This window comes from Canis lupus, chromosome 5 (genome assembly GCF_003254725.2).
Source record: "Canis lupus dingo isolate Sandy chromosome 5, ASM325472v2, whole genome shotgun sequence".
NCBI lineage: Eukaryota > Metazoa > Chordata > Mammalia > Carnivora > Canidae > Canis > Canis lupus.
Window position 1 is genome coordinate 61,110,235 of NC_064247.1, and position 22,575 is coordinate 61,132,809.

At 45.7% G+C, this 22,575-nt stretch overlaps 1 protein-coding gene and 1 non-coding gene across 2 annotated transcripts in view; both read left to right on the forward strand.

Moving 5' to 3' along the window:
* Positions 1-22,575, forward strand: part of CAMTA1 (calmodulin binding transcription activator 1) — an 849,138-nt gene that overhangs the window by 394,711 nt on the left and 431,852 nt on the right.
* Positions 19,731-19,837, forward strand: LOC112647656 (U6 spliceosomal RNA). The gene has a single exon (XR_003128408.3). It is a non-coding gene; the product is annotated as a U6 spliceosomal RNA (small nuclear RNA).

Here is a 22,575-nt window from a genome sequence, read left to right on the forward strand (position 1 = left end):
TTTGTGTCTAACTGCTCTCTTTTGTGCTAAAAGTAGTATGTTAAAGTGTACTGTATTAGCATGTTTCCATCTACATTTCCTTTCATTTTCTACAATTTCTATTTATAATTGTAGTCTTGCTTAGTACCTCAACATTCATTACTATTGTATTTTTATTGTGATGTGGGGGGATTTTTAGACACATCAGAAAGTGCCTGTCACAAGCTTTGTTCTTCCAGCCCTATTTATTCTACTTTGTCTGATATCAAGTTTGTAATACCTGTTGTGTTATTATTTCCATTTGCCTAATATATCTTTGCTTACCTCTTTGTTTTTAGCCTTTCTGAATCCCTTTTGAAAAGTGCACCTCAGTGTACAACATGTAGTTGGATTTTGTTTTTTTTTTTTAAGTCAAATTAAAAATTGCCTTCTTTTCGTAGGTGATTTAAGTCCATTCACAATTATTTATATGCCCAATATTTATATGATTGATATACCTGGTCTTAACTATTTAATAATATTTTATATAATAAATACTGTATTATGTTCTGGTGATTGTATTTTTTGCTCTACATGATGCATTTTCTTTGTTCATTTATTGAATTTCTTTTGATATCTAAGAAGTTTTCATTTTCATTTGAATGGTGACCTTTGTCTTTACTGCCTTTTAAAATTCCCTTCACTCCTAGCACACTTCCATGGTCTGACTTTCTGTTGCAGATGGGTCTCTTGACCCTGTACAACCACCATTGTGCACGATGTTGAATAAAGTCATCATGGAGCTTATTCTGTTTTTGTCTTCTTCTCATTGTCTACCATTTTAAGGAATTTATTTATTTATTTATTTGAGAGATTCAGAAAGTGCTCGGATAAGGGTAAAAGGAGAGGGAGAGAGAGAGAATCCTAGGCAGACTCCATGTAGAATGTGAAGCTGGATTCGAGACTCGATCTCACAACCTGGAGATCACCACCTGAGCTGAAGCCAAGAGTCTGTAACTTAACCTACTGAACCACCTAGGTGCCCTTGTCTACTGTTTTCTAGTTGTAGTACTTTTATTTTGATCTAACATGTAGCATCTCTATGTTATTCTTCTACCCTTACTCCCACATTTAACTTAGATCTGTAATTGATATATGTTTCCCACACGTCCCTTTGCCAAGGAGGACCCCCTCAGTCATCTCCCCACGAGATGAAGTTAATTTTCCGGTACATTCCTTGAGGATGGCTGGTGGGTGCATTTCTTCCTCAATTCCTACCTGTTTAAAACTCTTTTTTTTTTTTTTTTAATAGCTCAGATTTTTTGAGGATCTGCTTTGCTGGAACTAATCTCTTCAGTTCACAGCTTCTTTCTTTGACTTTTGTGAACATACTGCTCCATCGCTGCCCTGCCCAGCCCAGGATGCTCTTGAGGGTCTAGCAAGGGTCTACATCTCTTATTCTGGAAAGTTATTTGGTCCCTTAGTTCACAGGCCGTGAGGATATCTTCTCAAATGCATCTTTAGGGTTTTTCATTCCATGCAGTGCTCTGTTTCAGTTTGTACTCCTGCTCTGTGGTTGTATTTTTAGATGACTTTTCATCAGCTGAAATACTTAGTCATGTTTTCATTTTCCTTCCTGTAGTAGCCTTTCTACCGATGAGGACACTCACACCTCTGTGGTCCACAGACTGCCCGGCTGGAGCGCAGATTCTCTGATTTTTGGTTCAAGAGCTCCCTCTCCTGTCAGTGCAGCAGAGTGCAGTCTCTTGAACGGTTGGCTTCTGTGGCAGTGGCTGTGCCAGCAGAAGGGTGCGCCCTTGGATTTATTCCTGGGTGTCCACCTCTTGCTCTCCTCATTTCACTGCAGCTTCCTGGGTGGTGCCCACCCTCTCCCTCGACGTCTCCTTCGCTTCCTGAGCTGCCTCTGGAGGTGGGAGCCCAACGTTAAGCCCTTTCCCCCTGGTCAGTGGTCTGGTCCCTCTGCACTCCTCTTCAGTGTTTCTGTACTTAGGGTGTACTTTCTCTTCTCAGGTAATTTTAATGTACTCCTGGGAACTCTGTTCTCTACTTAGGGGTTGTGTGTGATTTTTTGGGGTGGGACTCTTCTTGTTGACTTGGGTGGTTTTGGGAGCACGTGTTGGGAGATTGGGATTTTTGTGGTCATGGTTACCTTGGCTACCGGGAAGATCCCTATGTAGCATTTAGGAGGTGGTGCAGTTACTCAATTTCAGACAATGAGAACCTGAGCCTATTATTAACATAGTATTTTTTGTTAATTGTACACAAATTAATCTTGAGGACATGCTCGAAAAGGTATGCTTCTTAAGAAGGTTCAGCGTCCCCTCTATAAGCTTATTTACACCCCATCTGTTGAGCCAGCCTGTTCTCACAGATATCGTAGGTGAATTTCAGGGAGCTAGTAGCTCCTGTGCTGTGAGGTCGGACCCAGGGAGGCTTTTACTGGTGGTGTAACAGATTAAAGGAAGCATTGCCATTCTGTTGCCAGAGAAGAGTACTAGTAAGCTAGTGACCATGATGTGCACATGTGTCCAGGTCTCTGTTGAGGAGAGACTGCTCGCCATCCAACCATGTGTTTGCAGACTTTTCAGGCAAGGCCTAAAGCCTAAGTCTGATTCGGCTCTACATGGCTGGGGGAAGCAGCTCAGTGCCTGACAATGTGGAGGCCTGAGAATATTTGTGGAAGGATCATACTGAATATCTTTGTTCTGAAAATAAACCACTTCTGAGTTATTATAGTAGAAAAACCCAGGCCTGTGCATGGAAAAGCTGGGGTACCTGTGTATGTTCTTGGGCCCTAGAGAAGCACTGGAGAGAGCTGGTGTGCTCTGGGAAGTGCCATTCACAAACCTACCCCTGAAGGGAGCTTCCTTGCACTGCCAGGACCAGGCTGGGCCACTGGCTCCTCCTCCCGTGGGCATGTGGATCCTGGCCTGCTCGTTTTCTCTCTGGATCGATACCCTTCTTCCTGGCACAGTTTGTGCTCCCAAGAGCACCCACCTCACTGGCAACTGTTTCTGCCTCTTCAGAAAAGGGTTTGCTGGTGAGTTTGCTCATTTGGGGGCCTCAGGATGCTGCCCCATCTTCTCTCCTTTTTGGTGGTCTCCAGAAAAGGGGGCCACCTCAGCTTCACGGCTTTGGGCCCCTCCATGGGAGGGGGCGGGTGCCTCAGACAGCCTCTCTGAAAGGATATCACTTAAGTCTGAGCTGCCTTTTCAGGATGAGAGGCGATGTGAAACTGAGTCAGACAAGGAAGAAGGAATTCCTCTCCCTGAGGAGGTACCTGTGAATCCAGCATGTGGTCAACAGATAGTGGGTCAGGCTACCAGTTTGTGTTCCAGTGTCCAGATAAACCCTTCCTCTCCCTTGGGTCTGATAGCCCCATTTCCTACTGTGGGCATCAACCCCCCACACTCTCAGACCAGGGGGAGCCAGTCAAGACTATGAAGGCATGTGTGGGGCTGGTCTCTGAGCAGTTGTTTCTATTCTGAAGACCTCCAGCTCAGTTTGCTCCACCCTGGGGACCAGCTCTCCTGTCTCATATTTGCCAGGTGGCATCATGAGCTCCTCCTGGGCCCACCAGGCAGGACAGCAAGAGGCAGGAGGCCCTGAAAGCCCACACGGCACCAGCATGTGGTGGTGGTACAGTTAATTAATGGTATGGCTTCCTCAGAACTGTCGTGGGGAACGTCAGGGGCAGCTCAGGAATGTGTGACACTCTAGGAGAAGCTGTGGGTGATAGAACAGGTGCCATTGTGGCTTTTTCCCCTAGAGCCTTATTTTGCATCTTTAGACAGAACTGTCAGTCATGGCATTTGTTGTTTGTTACTTACTCACTCACTCACTCACTCACTCACTCACTCACATACTGTCTGGCTATTACAGTCTCCTACCTGGTGCCCAGAATGGTGCTAGATACTGAGAATCTACCATAGGCTCCGAGCATTTGCCTTCAGGGGGCTTTGAAAAGCAGTGTGGCTATTGTGACTATTGGGGACTCACAATCTGTTAGCTTTTGAAGGAGGAAGCCCGTCCAGAATCAAACCTGTTCAATTTTGCTAAATTGAAAAATGTATAAATTTCTTTGGGTATGGATTCTGCACCTCCATACAGTGAAACAGGCAGAGCCATGAACACGCTGTGCAGCAGCATCAGGTCTGCTGAATGGGGCGATCCGAGGGTCATGGTTGAGAGCATGGACTTGCATTTAGATACATCTGGGTTCGATCCCAGCTCTGCCGCTCATAGCTATAGGATTGAGATCACATGAACCTCGCTAGACTGTGGTTTTCTCACAAGTAGTTTGGGGATAATGATTCTTGCCTCAGTGGGAGGATTAAATAAGGTAAAGGAATTGATGAGTTTTACCTATGGACAGGAAGGTGTGGTTACAACTTTGTGCCGTCTGGTAGCCCCTGCCTCCTTTTAAAATGTGCATGTGAGCATGTATATGCACACATGCATGCATAGTCACAGGTGCATGCAAGCACAGGACACAGGCTTTCCACAGTCCTGGCCTGGGAGGCAGCAGGGACTTTGCCTTTTAGAAGTTGTCTGAACTGTCGGCTCCCAGACGGGGGTGGTAGGACTCTGACTTGCTGCAGTGGGTTATTGAACTGCCTTGCTGCCAGATGCAATGTGCAGGATTCTTATAATGTCAGTTAGATCTGGGAAATGGACCAAGCATGATTTCCAGCTAAATGAAACACTTCGGGGCCATCAGCTAAATAGATGATGCTTTTGGGAAAGACCCTTGAGTGTTATGTCAGACAGGTAGTGGGACCCTGGGAGGCCTGGGGCATGGCTGGTCAGCTACTTGGGTGCTGCTGGCTGTGAGGGCCTGCACTTCCTGTCTAAAGTACTGCTTGTGGAGAGCAGAGATCCTATGGAACACCTGATCCCCTGCACTGCTGTCTCTTCCTCTCCCTCCCACTCCTGTTCTCCCTCTCTGTTGGCCTGAGACTCTGGCAACTGCATTATATCATAAGTCATATTGCTTCCCTAGCCCACTCCACTCTTTCTGTGAAATGGTGGCTGTGCTTGGTGGGACAGGGAGCTCAGGCTAGAGGGGTTCATGGATCCTGGGTCCTCCCTGGAAAGCCTTGACCCTTTGCTCTTTGCTGTGAGGGGGCCTGGCTGCCATCTCTGTGCTCTCTGTAGAGAAACTTTATAGATAACTTTCTTCATAGCACAGTCCCACGCTTCCAGGATTTGTCCTTTGGTCTTTCTGCATCAGGAGGGAGTTTATGTTAGGCCAGCTACATGATCTCCGATCTTGGCTCCACCATGTGCTGACTTGGTAGTCATGCAGGCTTACCCTGTGGAGCTCAGTTTCCTTCTCTATAAGGGTAAAATACGTTCCTCAGATGTGATGTGAGGATGCATTGTGATGCTTATGAGGTATCCAGTACACTGCCTGGCACAGAAGAAGGGATCAGAATATATCAACTTACTTCCCATGCCAAATCTTTCCTTTTCCTTAAGATCTCGGGACCATTTCCTTTTAGATCTTCTTCCTTTGCTGACAAATGCCCTCATTCCTCCCTGCTCTTGCCAGTCACTCTCTCAATACGTTTTATCATGGGTCACAGCTTCGACCTTTATCTTGTCTTTTCTTACCTATTCATCTATCCATCCACCCACCTACCCTTCTACCCATTCATCTGTCTACCTATCCATCTACTCATCCTTCTACCCACCCACCCATCTACTTATCTACCCATCAGTCTACTCATCCATCTACCCATCCATTCATCTACCTATACACCCATTCACCTATCCATCCACTCATCCATCCATCTATTCTTCCTTCTATCCACTCACCCATCCACTTATCTACACATTTATCCATTTATCCACCCATCCACCTACCCATCTGTCCATTATCTCCTCATCCATCTCTCCACCCACCCACTCATCCACCCATTCACCTCTTCTCTCCTTCCTTCCTTCCTGCCTTCCTTCCTCCCTTCTTTACTTCTAGCCCACCCAACCATTCATCCATCTCCCACTTATCCATCTATCTACCAACTCATCCATCCATTCTCTATCCATCCTCACATACATTTCTTATTTCATTTATCCAGTGATTTATTGGCCTTTCCCTCTATGTAGATGCCAGACTATAGCGAAATGGATCAATCTCCACTCTCACTAAGCTTACAGTCCAGCAGAGGGTAGAGATATGAAATAGGTGTCTGTGCTTGCATGTGCATGTGCATGTGGTGGTAGTGGATACTAGGTAGGGAGAGTAAGGACTGCTTGGGAAATGCATAGAAGGGTCACCCCCCAGGGTCCATTAGGGTCAAGAAGGCTTCATGGAGGAAGTAACTCTCCTTGACCACATATAAGCCACTTAAAGACAGGGGTTGTGCTTTTTAGGGCCTTAGAAAAAATAGTCACATCAATAGGCAATCGATTGAGTGCCTATTATTTATATGAGGTACTAGGGTTACAAAGAGGGATGGAAATGCCAAATAAGTAGTAATGCAAGGTAATGGTTAATAAATGCTTGTTCACTGAATACACCAGTAGATGTGCCTTTGACAGCTTATATTTGCTAAGAAATGCTCCTAGCACATGTTAAATCTCTGACTCCCTGTGAATAAGAAGCTTAAGAATGGCTCATCTGAGTTTTCACTTGATTCATGAATATGTAAGCAAGCTTCCTTTTAATCTCAAATTTTATTTTATTAGATGTATTTTGATTTATTTATTAGATCTAAGTTTTTCATTTGGATCTATGAGAAATTTAATGAAGGCATCTTCCATGTGATGGGTAGAGGGTAGATGAGGTGGTCAAGCAAGAGATGTCCTGGATGCAAGATCCCTCAATAGCTGATGATCTGGGAGCTGCTGGGCTATTATGACCAGAGAATAGTCATAATTACAGTCACTACTGTGAATCATAAGCATCATAAGCATTTCTGTGGTACCTTGACTTGTGCAGCACCTTTATATAAAGCCAAAGAATTCAGACATTCTTGCAGCTCCCCAAGTGGGAGAGAAGCCAGTTCCCTGCAAGGTAGGGCCATAGGTCTTGCCGGCCTCATTTTACAGTAGGAGAGGCTGTGGGTTTGGTTGGAAATGTAATAGCTGCTCAAGGTCAGGCTGCAAGCCAGTGGCTAAGGCGCTTGATGAGTTTTCCGAGGGATGGCCTAAATTTGCACCAGTCTGCAGGCTCTCATTCCAGTTGGCAGGGGCACTGCCTTGGGGTGGCTCAGCTCCCACCCAGTGGGAAGAAGAGAAACCAGCAGCTGGAGAATCCCAGTGTGTTCACACTCCCAGTGAGGCCCACGATAGAAACATTATCTAAAATGATTTCCCACTTGCTAAAATTAAGTTTTTAAAGAAATCTGCTGTATACTGGTTTATCTTTAGACACCATTATCATTTTGGATGGCAGCACAAAATCTCAAGGTCTCCTGCCCTTGGGCAGCCCCGGTGGCTCAGTGGTTTAGTGCTGCCTGCAGCCCAGGGTGTGATCCTGGAGACCTGGGATCGAGTCCCATGTTGGGCTCCCTGCTTGGAGCCTGCTTCTCCCTCTGCCTTGTGTCTCTGCCTCTCTCTCTTTCTGTGTGTCTCTCATGAATAAATAAATAAAATCTTAAAAAAAAAAAAAGGTTTCCTGCTCTCCTCTTCTGCCGCTCAAGTGGGGTCCTGAGTCCTTGTCAGCAGGTTGGGAGCATGGAGGGAAGTGTCCTCTCTTTTGGAGTCAGGTGATTGTCAAGGGTAAGGCTCTAGGGCCAGTGAGGCCCTGGCCAAGGCTCCCTTGAGGCTCTTGCATGGGAGTGTTTGGTGGATGCATGTCTACTGCTGGCCCAGCTGTCCAAGGCCCTGAGTATCAACTATTCCATGTGATTTTTGGACAGACTGATAACACCCTGCTCACCACACTGCAGCTTTATTTGCTGCCTGTCTACAAGGGCTGCTGTGTGAAGAGCCCTGATTCATACTACATGTATCACCATCAGCCTGTAGCCAGTGGAATGGTGTAAAGTGCTTTAACCTGCCACAGTCCATAGGGAGGTTGGAGAGTCTAGAAGTGTCAGAAAGGAGCCCAAGGGTGCCAGGTGGGGATGGGGCACCTCAGACTGGTGCAGTCCTCACCAGGACTCTCTGACCAGGAATGGGAATTTGTTTTCTCTGGCATTGGATTTCTGGAGCTTGGAACTTCCCAGGAAGTCAGGTCATGCAGAGGAGTGGCAAGGTTGGCACCATGTAACATGCCAAGTGGCTGATGACTGTCTAGAGAAATGCAAAGGATCCATAGGACATTCAGCTCCATTTCTGGGGTTCACTTCTCTACTTGGTTCTCTTCTCTGGAGAAGGTTGCAGTCAGACATGAAGACTTTCAGTGAGCTCTGAGTCCTCTCCAGTAGAGAAGTCTGGGGTCCAGGTCCACTCTCCCTGAGGAACTCTGTTCCTCACCTAGTAGGTGGCAGGGGAGCCCCCCACATTTTTTTTAAAGATTTATTCATTTATTCATGAGAGACACAGACTGAGAGAGAGACACACACACACACACAGGCAGAGGGAGAAGCGGGCTCCATGCAGGGAGCCTGATGTGGGACTCGATCCTGGATCCTGGGATCAGGACCTGAGCCAAAGGCAGGTGCCCAAACACTGAGCCACCCAGGCTTCCCGACCCCCACAGGGTGAGTGTGGCCCTGCCACTCACCTCTTGGTGGGCTTTTGGAAATCCACCCCTTACAGTGAGATTGCTTAAATGTGGGACCAGTGTCCCTGGGAACTTTCTCAGCTTCCTAAAATAAGTGTTATAATTCCCTATGACAAGGGACACCTTGGAGAGTGACTGAGAAGACCTAGTAGTTCTCTCTTGCTCCAACAAGATTGTGTGTTGCATGAGGACAGGAACTACTGTTTGTTTCTAACCTGACCCTGACCCTTTGGCCAGGAGTCCTTGCCTAGTGTCCTATGCGCAGCAGGATGAGGACCATGACTGGCTGCCAGGGAAGAAGGGCCTGAGGCAGGAGCCCCCAGATAGAACTTTGTGCCTCAAGCCTACCTTCAGGTCATCGCTGGGCTTTTTACCTCATCCTCTCAGCCACCTAGCTCCCCTGGCAGTAAAACATCGTTTTCTATTAAATGATGTGTCTGACATTTACCAAATTTTTATGTGACAATTTAGAAGGAACTGGTTGCATTAAACAGCCTTATTAATATTGCAGTAACATGATTAGAAGAACATCATGGCTGTTAGACCACAGGGCCAGATTTACGAGCTCTGGAGAGAGGAGGCAAGGAGGTCTCTATTGACCAAAACACCTTCAGCACAATCCATGTTAGAATTAATGAAAGTCAGAGACGAATCCCCCTGATAATGCAGCTCTGCACTGTGAGGGTAGTGCTTGCAGCACCTTGGAAAGTACAGATTATGCATTTCCATCTGGGGAGCACACACAGCAGACTTGTGGCACATAGCACCATGGGGTGTTTAGGCTGTTCAGAAAGCCACTTCCAGTCAGGTTCAAGGTGGACTAGATGGACCTTTTCCAAATACTCTGCTGGTGTCATTGGGTTCTGAGTCTCTGTACATATCATAACCATCTTCTGGGATGGTGTTGGGGGACTGGCAGCATAGGACAGGGGTCAAATGTGTGCCTAGGGTGGGGTGACACTTGCCTGCACAGGATGCTGGTGTCACTCATGACTGCTGTGTAGGCTTGGGAAAATTGTCTAGCCTCTGTGAACCTAGGTGGTCCCCTCTGTGAAGAGGAATGAAAGCATTACCTACTGCTAAGGGTCACTGCACGAATCAAAGGGAATCACACATGTAAGCCCTCAACACAGTGTCCGACACTTACTTCCTGCTCAGTACATGTTGGCTCCTACCAGGGTTTGAGGGAGCCTTTACAGATCACCCCTGCCTCCAGCCCTAGTTAGAAACCCATTGGAGGTATTTTGGGAGGCCCACCATAGTTAATACACCCTTCTAGGTCTATAGGAGACCCTAAGTAAAAGGGTATGTATGGCTCCTGCTCAGGGGTTTCCAGCCTTCTGGGGAGGCAAACATGTGGAAATAACTGGAACCAAACAAGGACCCATGCAGGGAGGGTCCAGACTGAGGGACCCCGTGTTGTGCTATGGAAGGCAGAGCAGGTAATGTTTAATTCCACAGGAGGCAATAATCGTGTAGCATTTGAGGTAAGCCTTGAAGAACCCAACAGGATTTTGGCTTTGGCCAGGAAAGGAAGAAAGGGACTTTTAGGCTAGAGTGATACCCTGCACGGGGACAGAGGCCCGTAGATATATGTGCAGGTGACCCACTGGGGCTGGGTCCCTGGTGCGTTAAGGCCATGTGTGGGAAAGGACAGCAAAGCAGTCTAAGCCCAGTTGGCAGAAGGTCTTGGATGCCAGGCTAGTGAACGCTTCACTCACAGCATATTAGCAGAGTGTGGTTTGAGACTTGGAGGTCACCCTGGAGCAGGTGAAAGGGGAGCTAGTAAGGTTCTGTCCCAGGGTGGGTGACTCTGTGGAGTTGCACATCAAGGCAGGAGGTGAGAGCAGGGGTGGGGCTCGGGGTAGGGGTTGTCAGTGCTAGAGCATCACCTGCCTTGTTTATCATCCCATGGAAGCCCAATGCTTGCAAAAGGGGGACTTTACAAAGGTCTGAAACATGATGTCTGTTCTCAAGGAGCCAGAAGGATAAAACTAGACCTCAAGTGCCAGATAATGAGGCAGGATCTATAGACTCTGGGGTGAGGAACAGGGAGTCTGGGGGGCCTGGTAGATGAGTGAAGCCCAGAAGGGGAGGGGAGAGGGGGCAGGAGTGTGAGCCTAGAGGGGTGCCAAGCCCAGGCACAGATGGCAGGGAACCACTTAAGCATCCCTAAGAATTCAACTTTTCAATGACAGAGAGTTTCCTTTTTTCTTTCACTATAAAACAGTATGGCTCCACTGAGGGGGGCACTTGACGGGGTGAGCACTGGGTGTTATTCTGTATGTTGGCAAATTAAACACCAATAAAAAATAAATTTATTATTAAAAAACAAAAACAAAACAAAACAAAAAACAGTATGGCTCATTGTGGACAAATTGGAAATACAGTTAGGCAAAAGGAAGAAAACAGACCCTTAAAGTCCTTTGGGTACAGCTGACTATTGGTAAAGATGTGGGGCCTGGCATTCATTCTTGCTTTCATCCAAATATTCCTCCTGGGGGCTTTGAGCTGGTTGGGGGCCAGAAGAATGGTGTCATTGGGGGCCACTGAGCCCGAGCAGCCAAGTGAAAGGCACTCAAGGTGTGAGCCCATGGAAGATTCAGGAGCTGGTACTGTGTACCCAGAAGGAGGGTTCCCTCCCCTAACCTGGGGAAAGCATCACCTGGTACTCTTTTGTCCCCAAAACTCTGGTTTGGAGGTAGCAGCTTCAGGATTCACAGCCATGCTTTTGGGACTTTGGTTGCAGAGCCTTGCTAGAAGGCCAGGGGAGCCCTTGCCAATTAAAGGGAGCTTCTGGGAAGCAGGAAAGAGGATTAGGGTCAGGGATAAGGGGTATGTGGAGGGGGAGAAGACATCTTTGAGGGAACCTAGCAGCTTCTGGCTCTGGCCCCGGGCACTTGCAGCCACTTAGCATCCCTGTGTCCTCCCTGACGGCTCCTCTGGGCTGACCCCTCTTCCCTGCAGCCCTCCCCAGACTGGCCGTTGCTCATGGAAAAGCTCCTTCCTTGCCTGTTTTCTGCCATCTGGAACATCCCCCTGAATCTCTCTGCCTCATCACCCCTCCATCTGCACCAAAGGTCATTTCCCGGATTCTGTTATTAATCCCAGCAGCGTTTACTGGGGTTTTTGGTCTTCTGTGTGGGAGAAAATCATTGTTCATGTCAAGATGGAGGTGACAGCTGCAGGTCATGGCCTTGGATGGAGGTATCATTCAGGCTTTTATGCCTGGGAGCCCAAGACTGAGAGACTGGGGAGAAAGTCATCATTTCTCGGCCCAGGTAAAGGGCAGCTGAGATGATTTCCAATGCATCCTGCAGCCCCTGGGCTCCGTGCCAGTTGGGTACAGAGAACTGGCGCCCGTGACTCCTCTAAAAGCCCAGGGCTATACCGATCAGGGCCTGTCCCATGGGCGGACAGCATCTTCCCTTCTCGAAGGTCCCTCTCGGAGCCCAGAACAACCTGGCCCCATGCCTACTTCTGGTGGGAGTCTTCAGTAGCCAGAGGAGGAGGGACCTTTCAGTGCCTGGCCCATGGCAGGTTGTATAGGGGCTGTTCCTGGGCCCCCAGGTACCTGCATTCAAAATGAAGAGGCAGCTTTGGTCATGTGGTAAGAACAGACTCCCAACTCAAGCTGCCCTGGAGTCTCCTGTTGAATGAGAGCTTCCATCGGTGCCCTCCCTGGGGGGTGAGGCAGCCTCAGTTCTGACCCTGTGGGCGTCTGTACAGGCAGCATCTTCGCCCTGCAGTTGTGGGTTTGAAGCTGGGATGTGGCCAAAGCTGTCTGGGCCGGGTCTGAAGATGAAGGACAGGCAGGAGAGAGGAAGGCAGGGGCAGGCTGGCTGGGGGTGGAGGGTCTCAGGCATCATGCCCCACCCCTCCGGCACTCATCACATGTTCAGCTAGCATGACAGTGCTGTGAGGCTTTCGATCAGTCAGTGGTGTGATTGCCAGGTGATGAGGGGGGGAGGGGGCGGCAGCAGGCAGTGGACCAGGGCCAACTTCACCGTCCAGCTGGCAGCTCTGTGACCTTGAGGCATTTGTCCCCTCTGAGACATGGTCTGCTTCTCTGCAAAATGGGGAGCTCGCGGCAGCTACCTAATGGAGTTGTATGGGTAAAAGGAGAGAATTCCTGTGGCTCAAACAAACCCACAGGGCCCAGGGCCTCATAGAGGCTATAGGAGTAGGGACAGCTCAGCCTGCTGAGTGTCACAATGGGTGGCCTGCAGGGGGCTGGCAGAAATATGTTGGGGCTAGCATAGTGGGGAGACACCTCCCCCATGGTGATGGGCCCAGCAGAGAGAACAGGGCCCGTTGAAGGACTCCAGAGCTGAATGCTCTGTCCCTTGGCCCCCCGCCTGCCATGCTGGAGGACACACCATCATTGATCAGCACCTGCAAGGTTGGTCTGTCCATTTCCATCTGTGGTGTCTGAGCCAGGGTCCCCCAGGCCCCCAGGCACAGCTGTGCCTGTGCTGGACAGTTCAGTCAGCCCAGGCAGGGCTGGCCCTGGGCTTCCTGGGTCCTCCTAGCCGGCTCCCACTGGCAGGAGAAACCAGCCTTCGTCCTGGCTATTCTGTTTGCTTAAAGCCAGAAGTGTCATTTACTCTAGAGAGTGTTTTTATGTTTTCCACTGAAGATCAAAAAAAAAAAAAAAAGTTACTAGACAAAACAATTCTATTTTAATGCACAGCATTTCTATCTTGGGTTATTTTCTGTATAGCACTTGTCTATTTTATTAGTTTGCTTATTGATGGATTCCCTTGCTAGACTGTAAGCTCCCTGAGGACCAGGACGTGCCTGCCAGCAGATCCCTAGAGCCGACAGTGGCCTGGCATGGAGGAAGCTCCTGGAAGCGTGTGGAGAGCGAGAGGGACCGTGTGTGCAGTGACCTCTTTGCATCTCCCTGGAAGGTGGCCCTGCCTGATGTTTACACAGCTCCCCCTTGGCGGATCCTCTGTCTGCCCATCTTTCTCTTAATAGTTATGGATTATGGAAAAGAAGAACAAAGCCCATTAAGAGGTTCCCCTACATTTGATTTGAGGAAGTTTTCATCAGAACGGCTCCATTTATTGGCCTTTAGCGTACAGCCTTATTCCCTTCACACAAAATGAATATTGCCTTGTCTCCTTGAGAAAAATTGATTTCACCCAGGAAGGAGAATAGCAAACTCCCTCCTCCTGCTTTTCTTCACTCTCTCTCTCTCTTTTTTTTTTTTCCTCCCACCGAGACAGAATTTATCTCCTAGGTAGGTGGGGGGAAAAACAGGAATAATTGGACCAGAAGCTAATTCCCAGAGATTCATTGTCTCGAACGCTCCCACCAGAATGTGGGACGCTTGCCTTGAATTGCATGCTAATGATAAATGACAACTCTAACAGACCGTCACATTGAGATGTTTAGTCCTTCCTGCTAGGAGATGACACATTAATTTTCCCTCAGATTTACATTGGATTATTAATAAAATATCAGTGTTGGAATGTGACAAGTGAGGGTCTATAGAAGTGCCAGGATCTATTTAGGGGCATGGATTTTAGCCAAATGAGATGTCGGTGGGGTCAAACGTGACCCAGATGCTGGTGGCATTTGAGCAATACTCTTTTCGCTCCACTGGGCTCAGGCTCCCATAACCTGGGCTGTGCCGAGTAGCAGGGATAGAAAGTTCTCTTTCTTTCCAGCAGTGTTTAATCCAAAGAAAGGTGATGCCATATGTTCTTTCTCACTTTTTTCTTCTGCTTTGTCATTGACCAAACACTTTAAATGTAAGTGGTGCTTTCTGTTTATTTTCAAGAAAAAATATAGGACTTTCTTTGTTCCAGCCAGAGTTGCTTGCTTAACTCGCTTATTTGACAAGCATTTACAGAGTGTTGACTGTAAACATGTTTACATGTTACGGTGGCAGGTGGAGGACGCACAGCACACGTGTGTAGTCTGGGTGAGCCGGGCATGCCAAGTCTCATGATCACCCCACTTCTCTGCTCAAAACCCTTCATTGCTTCCCATCCCTGCAAAGGTGAAGTTCAGATCAGAATTCTCAGAGGGGGTGGAGGGCAGTGACCTGAAGGGGAGCAGCCCCACTGCCTCAACCTAGAGGAAGCCTCCCTGTGATGTGTGCCCTATGCTGCTGCTCCATTGTGTTTGCTGCAGGTGCGCTGATAGAGTTCATTTATGTTGTCTTTGCTCTTATGTCACACTTGCATGAACGTCCAGACTCCTCACCACTCTTTCTTTGCCACTCGTGTGGGTTTACTACCTGGTTCATTTGCATCTTTCATCACACGTGGAGCAAAATCCACACTCCTTCAACCCTGGCCTGCCCGGCTGTCTACCCCAGCCTCACCTTTTGCCTGTCCCCCACCTGCTCTCTGCCCTCAAACTTGTTTCTCGGCCACTGATATCTCTGCTCTCTTTCCTGGGAGTCCTGGCCTTCACCTAGGCCTCTGTTCAGATGCTGCGCCCCAGGAGGGGTCTCAGGCTTGTTGTCCCCATGTCACCACCAGCTTTACAGGATGTGCTCCCTTGTCGTTTCCTGTCTCGCCCACTGGAGTGGGGTCTTCTGAAGCCCCTGGGTACTTCCTTCTGCTCCTCCTGTCCCAGCCTGCACAGAGCAGCCTCCACCCCCGCCCCACCTGACGGGACAGCAGGCTGTACACAGACAGGGCTTGGGACACTTCTAGAGCACCATAAACAAATGCCTGGCTTATAATAGCTGCTCAATAAATATTAATTGAATAAATCACTGAATGTCGTAATAGAATTTCAAGCTGAGCGCCCTGGGAGCTTTAGTAAAGGAGCCATTAATGAGTCCCTGCAGACTTACTCTGGAGTGATTCCTGGTCATTACCAGTGACCTCTTCCTATGGGCAGTCTTTCCGGTGACCTCCAGCCTCCATTTAGAGGAACAAAACTGTGGTTAGCAGGCTGCAGTTAGTGCTCCTCTAGAAATGCAGATTGGCTTCTGCTTCTGGGTGCAGGCAGCTTTGAGCTGCCCCTCATCCTGGCCTGTGGATGGGAGGGTCCAGCGCCCACCCTCGGGGGTCTCCCTGGCCGGCCCTGTGGGCTGGGCCAGCCTCGGGTGCAGCGTGGCCTGCAGGACTCAGGGCGTACACAGCACTCATGGCTTGGCAGCGCTGGTACCTGCCTTCCTTCCAGAGAATGAAAACAGGCCCAAGACACCCTGACCAGAGCTCCTCATCTAGAACAGCACCAGCGGGTGCGGGCCCTGCTGGCTCAGGCTACCGGGGCTTTTAGGCATACGAATCTGTGCAATCGTTTGTTTCCTGATAAGAAAGGCTCTTTTACGATTTTCAATTTGCCCTTATTTTAATGAAAAGAAGCTAGGGTTGGACCGCCCAAGAAGGAGCTAATCAAATAAAGCAAATTGGTGTTACCTTCTCCTGGTCCCTATTATTTCTATGGCTCCAGCTGGAATTTATTATGAAAAGCAATTGGTTTTCATATCTGGCAGATAGCAGCCCAGGCCGGGCCTGACAGCCCTTTCCTCCCTATCATTCCATAAATAGCTCGCAGTGGCCAGACTGGGATGGGGGAGGAGAGGACCCCATTTGCTCCCTACCAGTTTTCTTGTTCCCCCAAATAGCGAAGACCCTATAAACAAGTCAGGAGGAAACACCAGATTGAAAGTTAATAAGCCAGCTCCTGACCGTGAGATTCGGGCTGTCGCTGTGGCTTCTTGGGGTTCCGTTTGGCATCCTATCAACCTTGCTGTGCTCCAGCCATCAATTACTACTCTTGCTGGGTCTGTGTGCAAGGGAGATAAGCAGGGAGACATTCCTTTTCCAGATTCCTTTCCTCTCTTTGCAACAAAAGGAAAAACTAAAGGACCAATTTAAATCAGGCTCAAACGATCCTTCCTTTATATACAGTGTTCTGCTGTGAGAGGGACCATGGGCTCTGAAAGTATCCTGGGTTGTTGCTCCTAGAGAAGGAGGGTGCCTGGGGGACATGCCAGGGATTTGTGGCAAGACACCAGAAAGGGGTACAGTGGGCTGGTTCATTTGTTCTGTCCTTACCAGCTGTATGACCTTGAGAAAATTAATTCCCTTCTCTGTGCCCCAAACCTTCTCATCTGTAAAATAAGGATAACAACATCCACAGTTGTCATGGGATTCAAATGAGAAGTAGGTACGAAGGGCTTTGCCTGCATCTGACACATGGTGAACGCTTGATACATGGCCCCTCTTGTCGTCATAGCAATTGTTGTCATGCCAATTATTGACGTTTGGACTAGACCAGGTACTTCTAATGGTACACTGAAATCAGGTCATTCTGTGTTGGAAAGATCAGAAAGAAGGGTGTGGGTACACATGTGTAAGCTGCAGTAGAGAGTGGCATTTCTCATTTTCTACCTACAGGAACAGAGATTTAGCATTGGCCTTAGGAACAGTATCCCCTGCTCTAGGACACTACACTTTGTGCCTTGTCACAGGAGCCTGCTTCACATTTGGGGTCAGGGCCTAGAGGCCATTGGAACTACAAGAAATGCATTTCTCTCTACCCAGGTCCATCTCTGTGCCTCACTGTGTGAGTGATGGGACCGAGGGCAATGAATAAAAGGGAAGGAGATGGGGGAGCCTGCCCAGGTTTGGGTTCTAGCTGGAAAAAGGAACTCTCTGGAGATGCTTGCTGTTCTGAAGCCATCCAGACACTGCTTATGGAGGCTCACTAGGCATGAGGACATTATCTGTTCTCCAGGGGAAGCCACAGGGACATATCATATCGTATTAATTCAGTGGAACAATAGCCAATCAGTCAGATCAGAGCTTGCTGCACAAAGGCTGCTGCATCTGGGCCAGGCCAAGGGAAGGGGCTGACAAGAGATCCCAGGAAGCCCATGGATGCTGGGGTGGTGGGCTGGATTTCAGTTGTCTGCATGGAAATTAAGGTGGTTGTCAAGGTCCTGGAGATGATCTGTATCATCCCTGATGATGATAGGGGAAGGGGATTTCTAGGAGGAAGGGCCATGGACCTGAGCTGTTTGGGGTATACTGATCTCTAAAGTTAGACACGTGCTCAGGAAAGAGTATCCAGACCATTCCTGGATTTGTCTGGATTAACCTTGCCTTGACAGTGTGGCTTCAAAAATTCCTATTTAATATAAAACCTCTCAAGAACACCTTCCTTCTCTGATCTTCAGTTATCAGTTGTCTCCTAGCTACTGATTTTGAAAAATTTGCCTTAAAGTAATGGATGAGTGTGTGTGTGTGCCTCACTGCTTACAGACAGATGGCCTCTCCCATGGGTGGATGTTCTAGCTGCATCCTACAACAAGCCATTTTATCATATCCTAAGTGCCTCCATCATTGTCCCTGGCAGTAGGACCCTACAAAAGGGGGCCAAGTTTGTTATCATTATTAGTTGTGAAGAACGTATTACATGGTGGGCAGCATTCTGGGCACCTCACATGCAGTATGTCTACTACAACAGAGAGATCAAATAATTTGTCCAAGGTCACATAGATTATAAAGAACTGAGCCAAGATTATAACCTAGAGCTCACTTCAAATCTCATGATCATCTTTTTTTTAAAAAAACTTATTATGGAGAATTTCAAACATCTACAAATATAGACAGCCTAATATAATAAACTCCTATATACTTATCATCTACTTTCAACTATGGCCAACACATGGCCAGTCTTGTTTCACTCACATCCCCTACCTACCACCACAAACATTGTTTTGAAACATATCTTAGACACTATACAATTTCATCAGTAAATGTTTCAGTATATATCTCTAAAATATAAGATCTCTTTGGGGCACCTGAGTGGCTCAATCAGTTGGGTGTCTGCCTTCAGCTCAGGTCATGATCCCAGGGTCCTGGGATATATATAATATATATATAATTTTTTTTTTTTTACAGAGAGTTTGTTTACCTCAGTATCCAAGTAAGGCCTACATGTTGTGACTAGTTGATGTATCTTTTGTCTCTTTTAATCTGTATATTTCTACTCTAGCATTTTCTTACTCTCTTTTTCACATGTTGTGACTGGTTGATACATCTTTTGTCTCTTTTAGTCTATATATTTCTACTCTAGCATTCTCTTACTCTCTTTTTCACTTAATTTGTTGAAGAATCCAGGTCATTTGTCTTGTGGAGTTTCCCACAATCTGGGTTTTGCTGATTACATCCCCATGATATCCTTTACCATGTTCTTCTATCCTCTGTGGATCTTATAAAGTGGTAGATCAAGAGATCTGAATAATTTCAAACTCCTAATTTTTTTTTTCCTACAACAACGTATTCTATCAGGGACACATTTTGTCTGGTTGTCTTTCTTTTGTGATGTCAGTCACTGTTGATGATTCATTAATTATCAGGGGTTGAAAATAGTGATTTGTCACTTCTTCATTTATTGGCGGGAATACTTCTACAGAGAAAGTCCTCTTTTTTTGTAATTTGTTAACTCAAAGGAACTGTTGGTGCAGGAAAGGTAAGATAAATGCCTGATTCTTCCTCCTTATTCTTTTTTAGTTTTCAAAACAATGTATTGGGTCACTAGCCTCCAACAATGATCACTTGGGTTTTTTGTTTATGTGCTTTAGTTTCATTATGAACTTATGGATTTAAATATGTTTAATGTGTTTTAACCCAGAGCAATTGCTATTCTTATTGATGCTGAAATGGTCCATTTTTGGAACCTCTTCAAGTTGGTTCTTGAGTCCTTTTTATATGATTTAAAATCTTTGATACAGTTCACATCATACTTAAGTGAAACTGAATGTTTTCCCTCTAAGATGAGGAGCAAGACAGGATGTTTATTCTCACCATTTCTATTCAACTTTGTATTGGAGGTTCTAGCCAGTGCAATAAGGCAAGAAAAAGAAAAGGCATCTATAATGGAAAGGAAGACCTGAAATGCTACTTATTTATAGGTGACTTGATTATAAATGTAAAAGATCCTAAAGAATCTGCAAAAAATTTTGCTAGAACTAATAAGTTTAGCAAAGTCATAGAATACAAGATCAACATACAAAAATTAAATTATATCTATTTATAAGTGGAAACATGGAAAAGCAATACAAAAAGGAAATTTTAAGTAAATAATGACAATGTTTACTTCAGCAGCACATATACTAAAGTTGGAACAATACAGAGAAGATCAGGATGGCCCCTGCACAAGGATCATGCCCAAATTTGTGAAGTATTCAAGTATTTTATTTAAAAAATAAAAAAGAAAAATAATTCCATTCATAGTAGAATCAAAAAGGATATAGTACTTAGATAAATTTAATTTATAAAGCATAAAACCTGTACTCCAAAGTCTTACTTAGAGAAATGAAAGATTTACATAAATGGAGAGGCACTCCATGTTCTGTGATTAGAAGTGATTGGAAGATTCAATATTGTTAAGATGGCAGTTCTTTCCAAATAGATTTTTAGACTCACTGCAACCTCTATCGAAATCCCATCAGGCATTTTTGTTGTTGTTGTTGTTGCAGAAATTGTCAAACTAACCTTAATGGTTTCTATAGGAGTACAAAGGACCTAGGATAGCCAAAATAATTTTGAAAAATAAGAGCAAAGTTTGAGGACATATAGTCTCTGACTTCAGAACTTACTACAGAGCTGTAGCAATCAAGACAGTATAGTATTGGAATAAGGATGGAAAAAAGAGCAAAGTATGAAGTCCAGAAATAGAGTCTTATGTTTATGGTCAATTTATTTTTATCAAACATGCAAGTGCAGTTCAATGGGGGAAAGGATAGCTTTTTTTTTTTTTTTTTTTTAAAGCAGAAACAAAACCAAAAACAAATGGTGCTGGGAATTGGATATCCATGTGCCAAAAATCAACGTAGGCTCTTAGCTCACACCATACACAAAAATTAATTCAAAATGCATCATAGACTTAAATGTAAAAGCTAAAACTATGAAGCTCAGAAGAAAACACAAGAGAAGATTTTTGTGATCTCAGGTTAGGAAAAAAAATCCTAGATATGATACTGAAAGCATGATTCATAAAAGAAAAATATTGATAAATTGGAACTTTACCAAAGCCAAAAACTTGCTCTTTAAAAGAAACCCATAGGGGCACCTGGGTGGCTCAGTCAGTTAAGCATCTGCCTTTGGCTTGGGTCGTGATCCTGTGGTCCTGGGATCAAGCTCTGCATCGCGTTCCCTGCTTGAGGAAGAGAGAGGCTGCTTCTCCCTCTCCCTCTCCCTCTCCCTCTACCACTCCCCCTGCTTATGCTCTTTCTGTCAAGTAAATAAAGTCTTTTTTTTAAAAAGATTTTATTTATTTATTCATGAAAGACACAGAGAGAGAAGCAGAGACACAGGCAGAGAGAGAAGCAGACTCCATCCTGGGAACCCGATGTGGGACTCGATCCCGGGCCTCCAGGATCACGCCTTGAGCCGAAGGCAGATACTCAACCACTGAGCCACCCAGGCGTCCCTAAATAAAATCTTTAAAAAATAAATAATTAAAAGAAACCCATAAGGAAAAGGAAAAGTCATGGACTGGGATGAAACATTTGCAAATCCAATATCGATAAAGGACTTCTATCTAGGTTTTATTGAAGTAGCTCTTACAACACATAAAGAAGAACACAACTCAATTAAAAATGGGCAAAAGATTCAAATAGACATTTCACCAAAGAACTTAGATGAATGGCTAATGAGGACATGGAAAGACGCTCAACATCATTAATCATTAGGGAGATGCAAATGAAAACACTGCCACACACCCAAGAGGATGGCTGTAATCCAAGTGACGAGACAATGCCAAATGCTGGGAAGGATGCGGAGACGTTGGAATCCTCATTCATTTCTAGTCAGAAAGTAAAATGGCACTGCCACTTTGGAACACAGTCTGGCAGTTTTATGTTTATGTTCTCTGATGTACCTATCTTTCACCTCTTGTTGCTGGATTTTTAATCATGCTTAGGAAGTTTTCTCCACTTGGAGGTTATAGAGAAATTCACCTATATTTTCTCCTCTAGTAGTGTGATTTTATTTACCACGTTTAAATCTCTGGTCCATTTTGAATTCATGCTGCTGTACACTATGAGGGGTAGATCCAATTTTATCTTTTTCCAGATGCCAATATCACTCATTAGAAAGTCAGTCCCCTTCTCCCATTGACTTTTGATGTCTCTTTTAGGGCATGCTAAATTTGCGTATGTAAGTGGGGATATTTCTGGATCTCCTATCCCATTCTCTTGGTCTTTCTATGTATTTATATGTTAATTCCATACTTTTGAAAATACAGAGACTTTATGGGACATGTTAATAACTGTTAAGGCTAGTTTCTATACCTCGGGCCTCTTTATTGAAGTTTTTCTATCCCTGGTGTTTTTTTCCTTCCCAATAAATTTTTCAAAAAATTCTTTAGATCCAGCAAAAAATCCTAATGGGATTGTCATTATCTTTTATTTATAAATTATTTGGGGACGATTGACATTTTTATAATCTTTGCTCTTCTTAATCAAGAACATGTTATGTTTTTGTGTTTATTGAACCTGCTTTGTCCTGTAGATTTTTATAGTTTTTCCCCTCAGGTTTTGGGAATTTCTTATTAAATTTATGCCTAAGTATTTAACTTTCTTTTTCTCTATAGCATTTACTGTATTACGAAAGTCATATAGCATATATTCGGTGGAGTCCTCTGTCATTCCTTCTATTTGTGTGTGAGGGTGTGCACATCACATACACAAACTATTGAATATGTATCTTAATTTTATACCTTCTTGTTTACTTTTATAATCTGCAGTAGTTTTTCCATTGATCTCATGATCTTTTACCAGATTGCATGAGTGTTATTGGTTTTGCCAGCCATTAGTTTCTCAGATTAAAAGGTTATTTGGCTTGAAGCCTCCCTCATTAGAATGAAGCTCCCTGTTGTCCATGGTATTTCCCTAGATGTTCCTCTCTCTGCTGCAGTGGAGGTCTTGGATT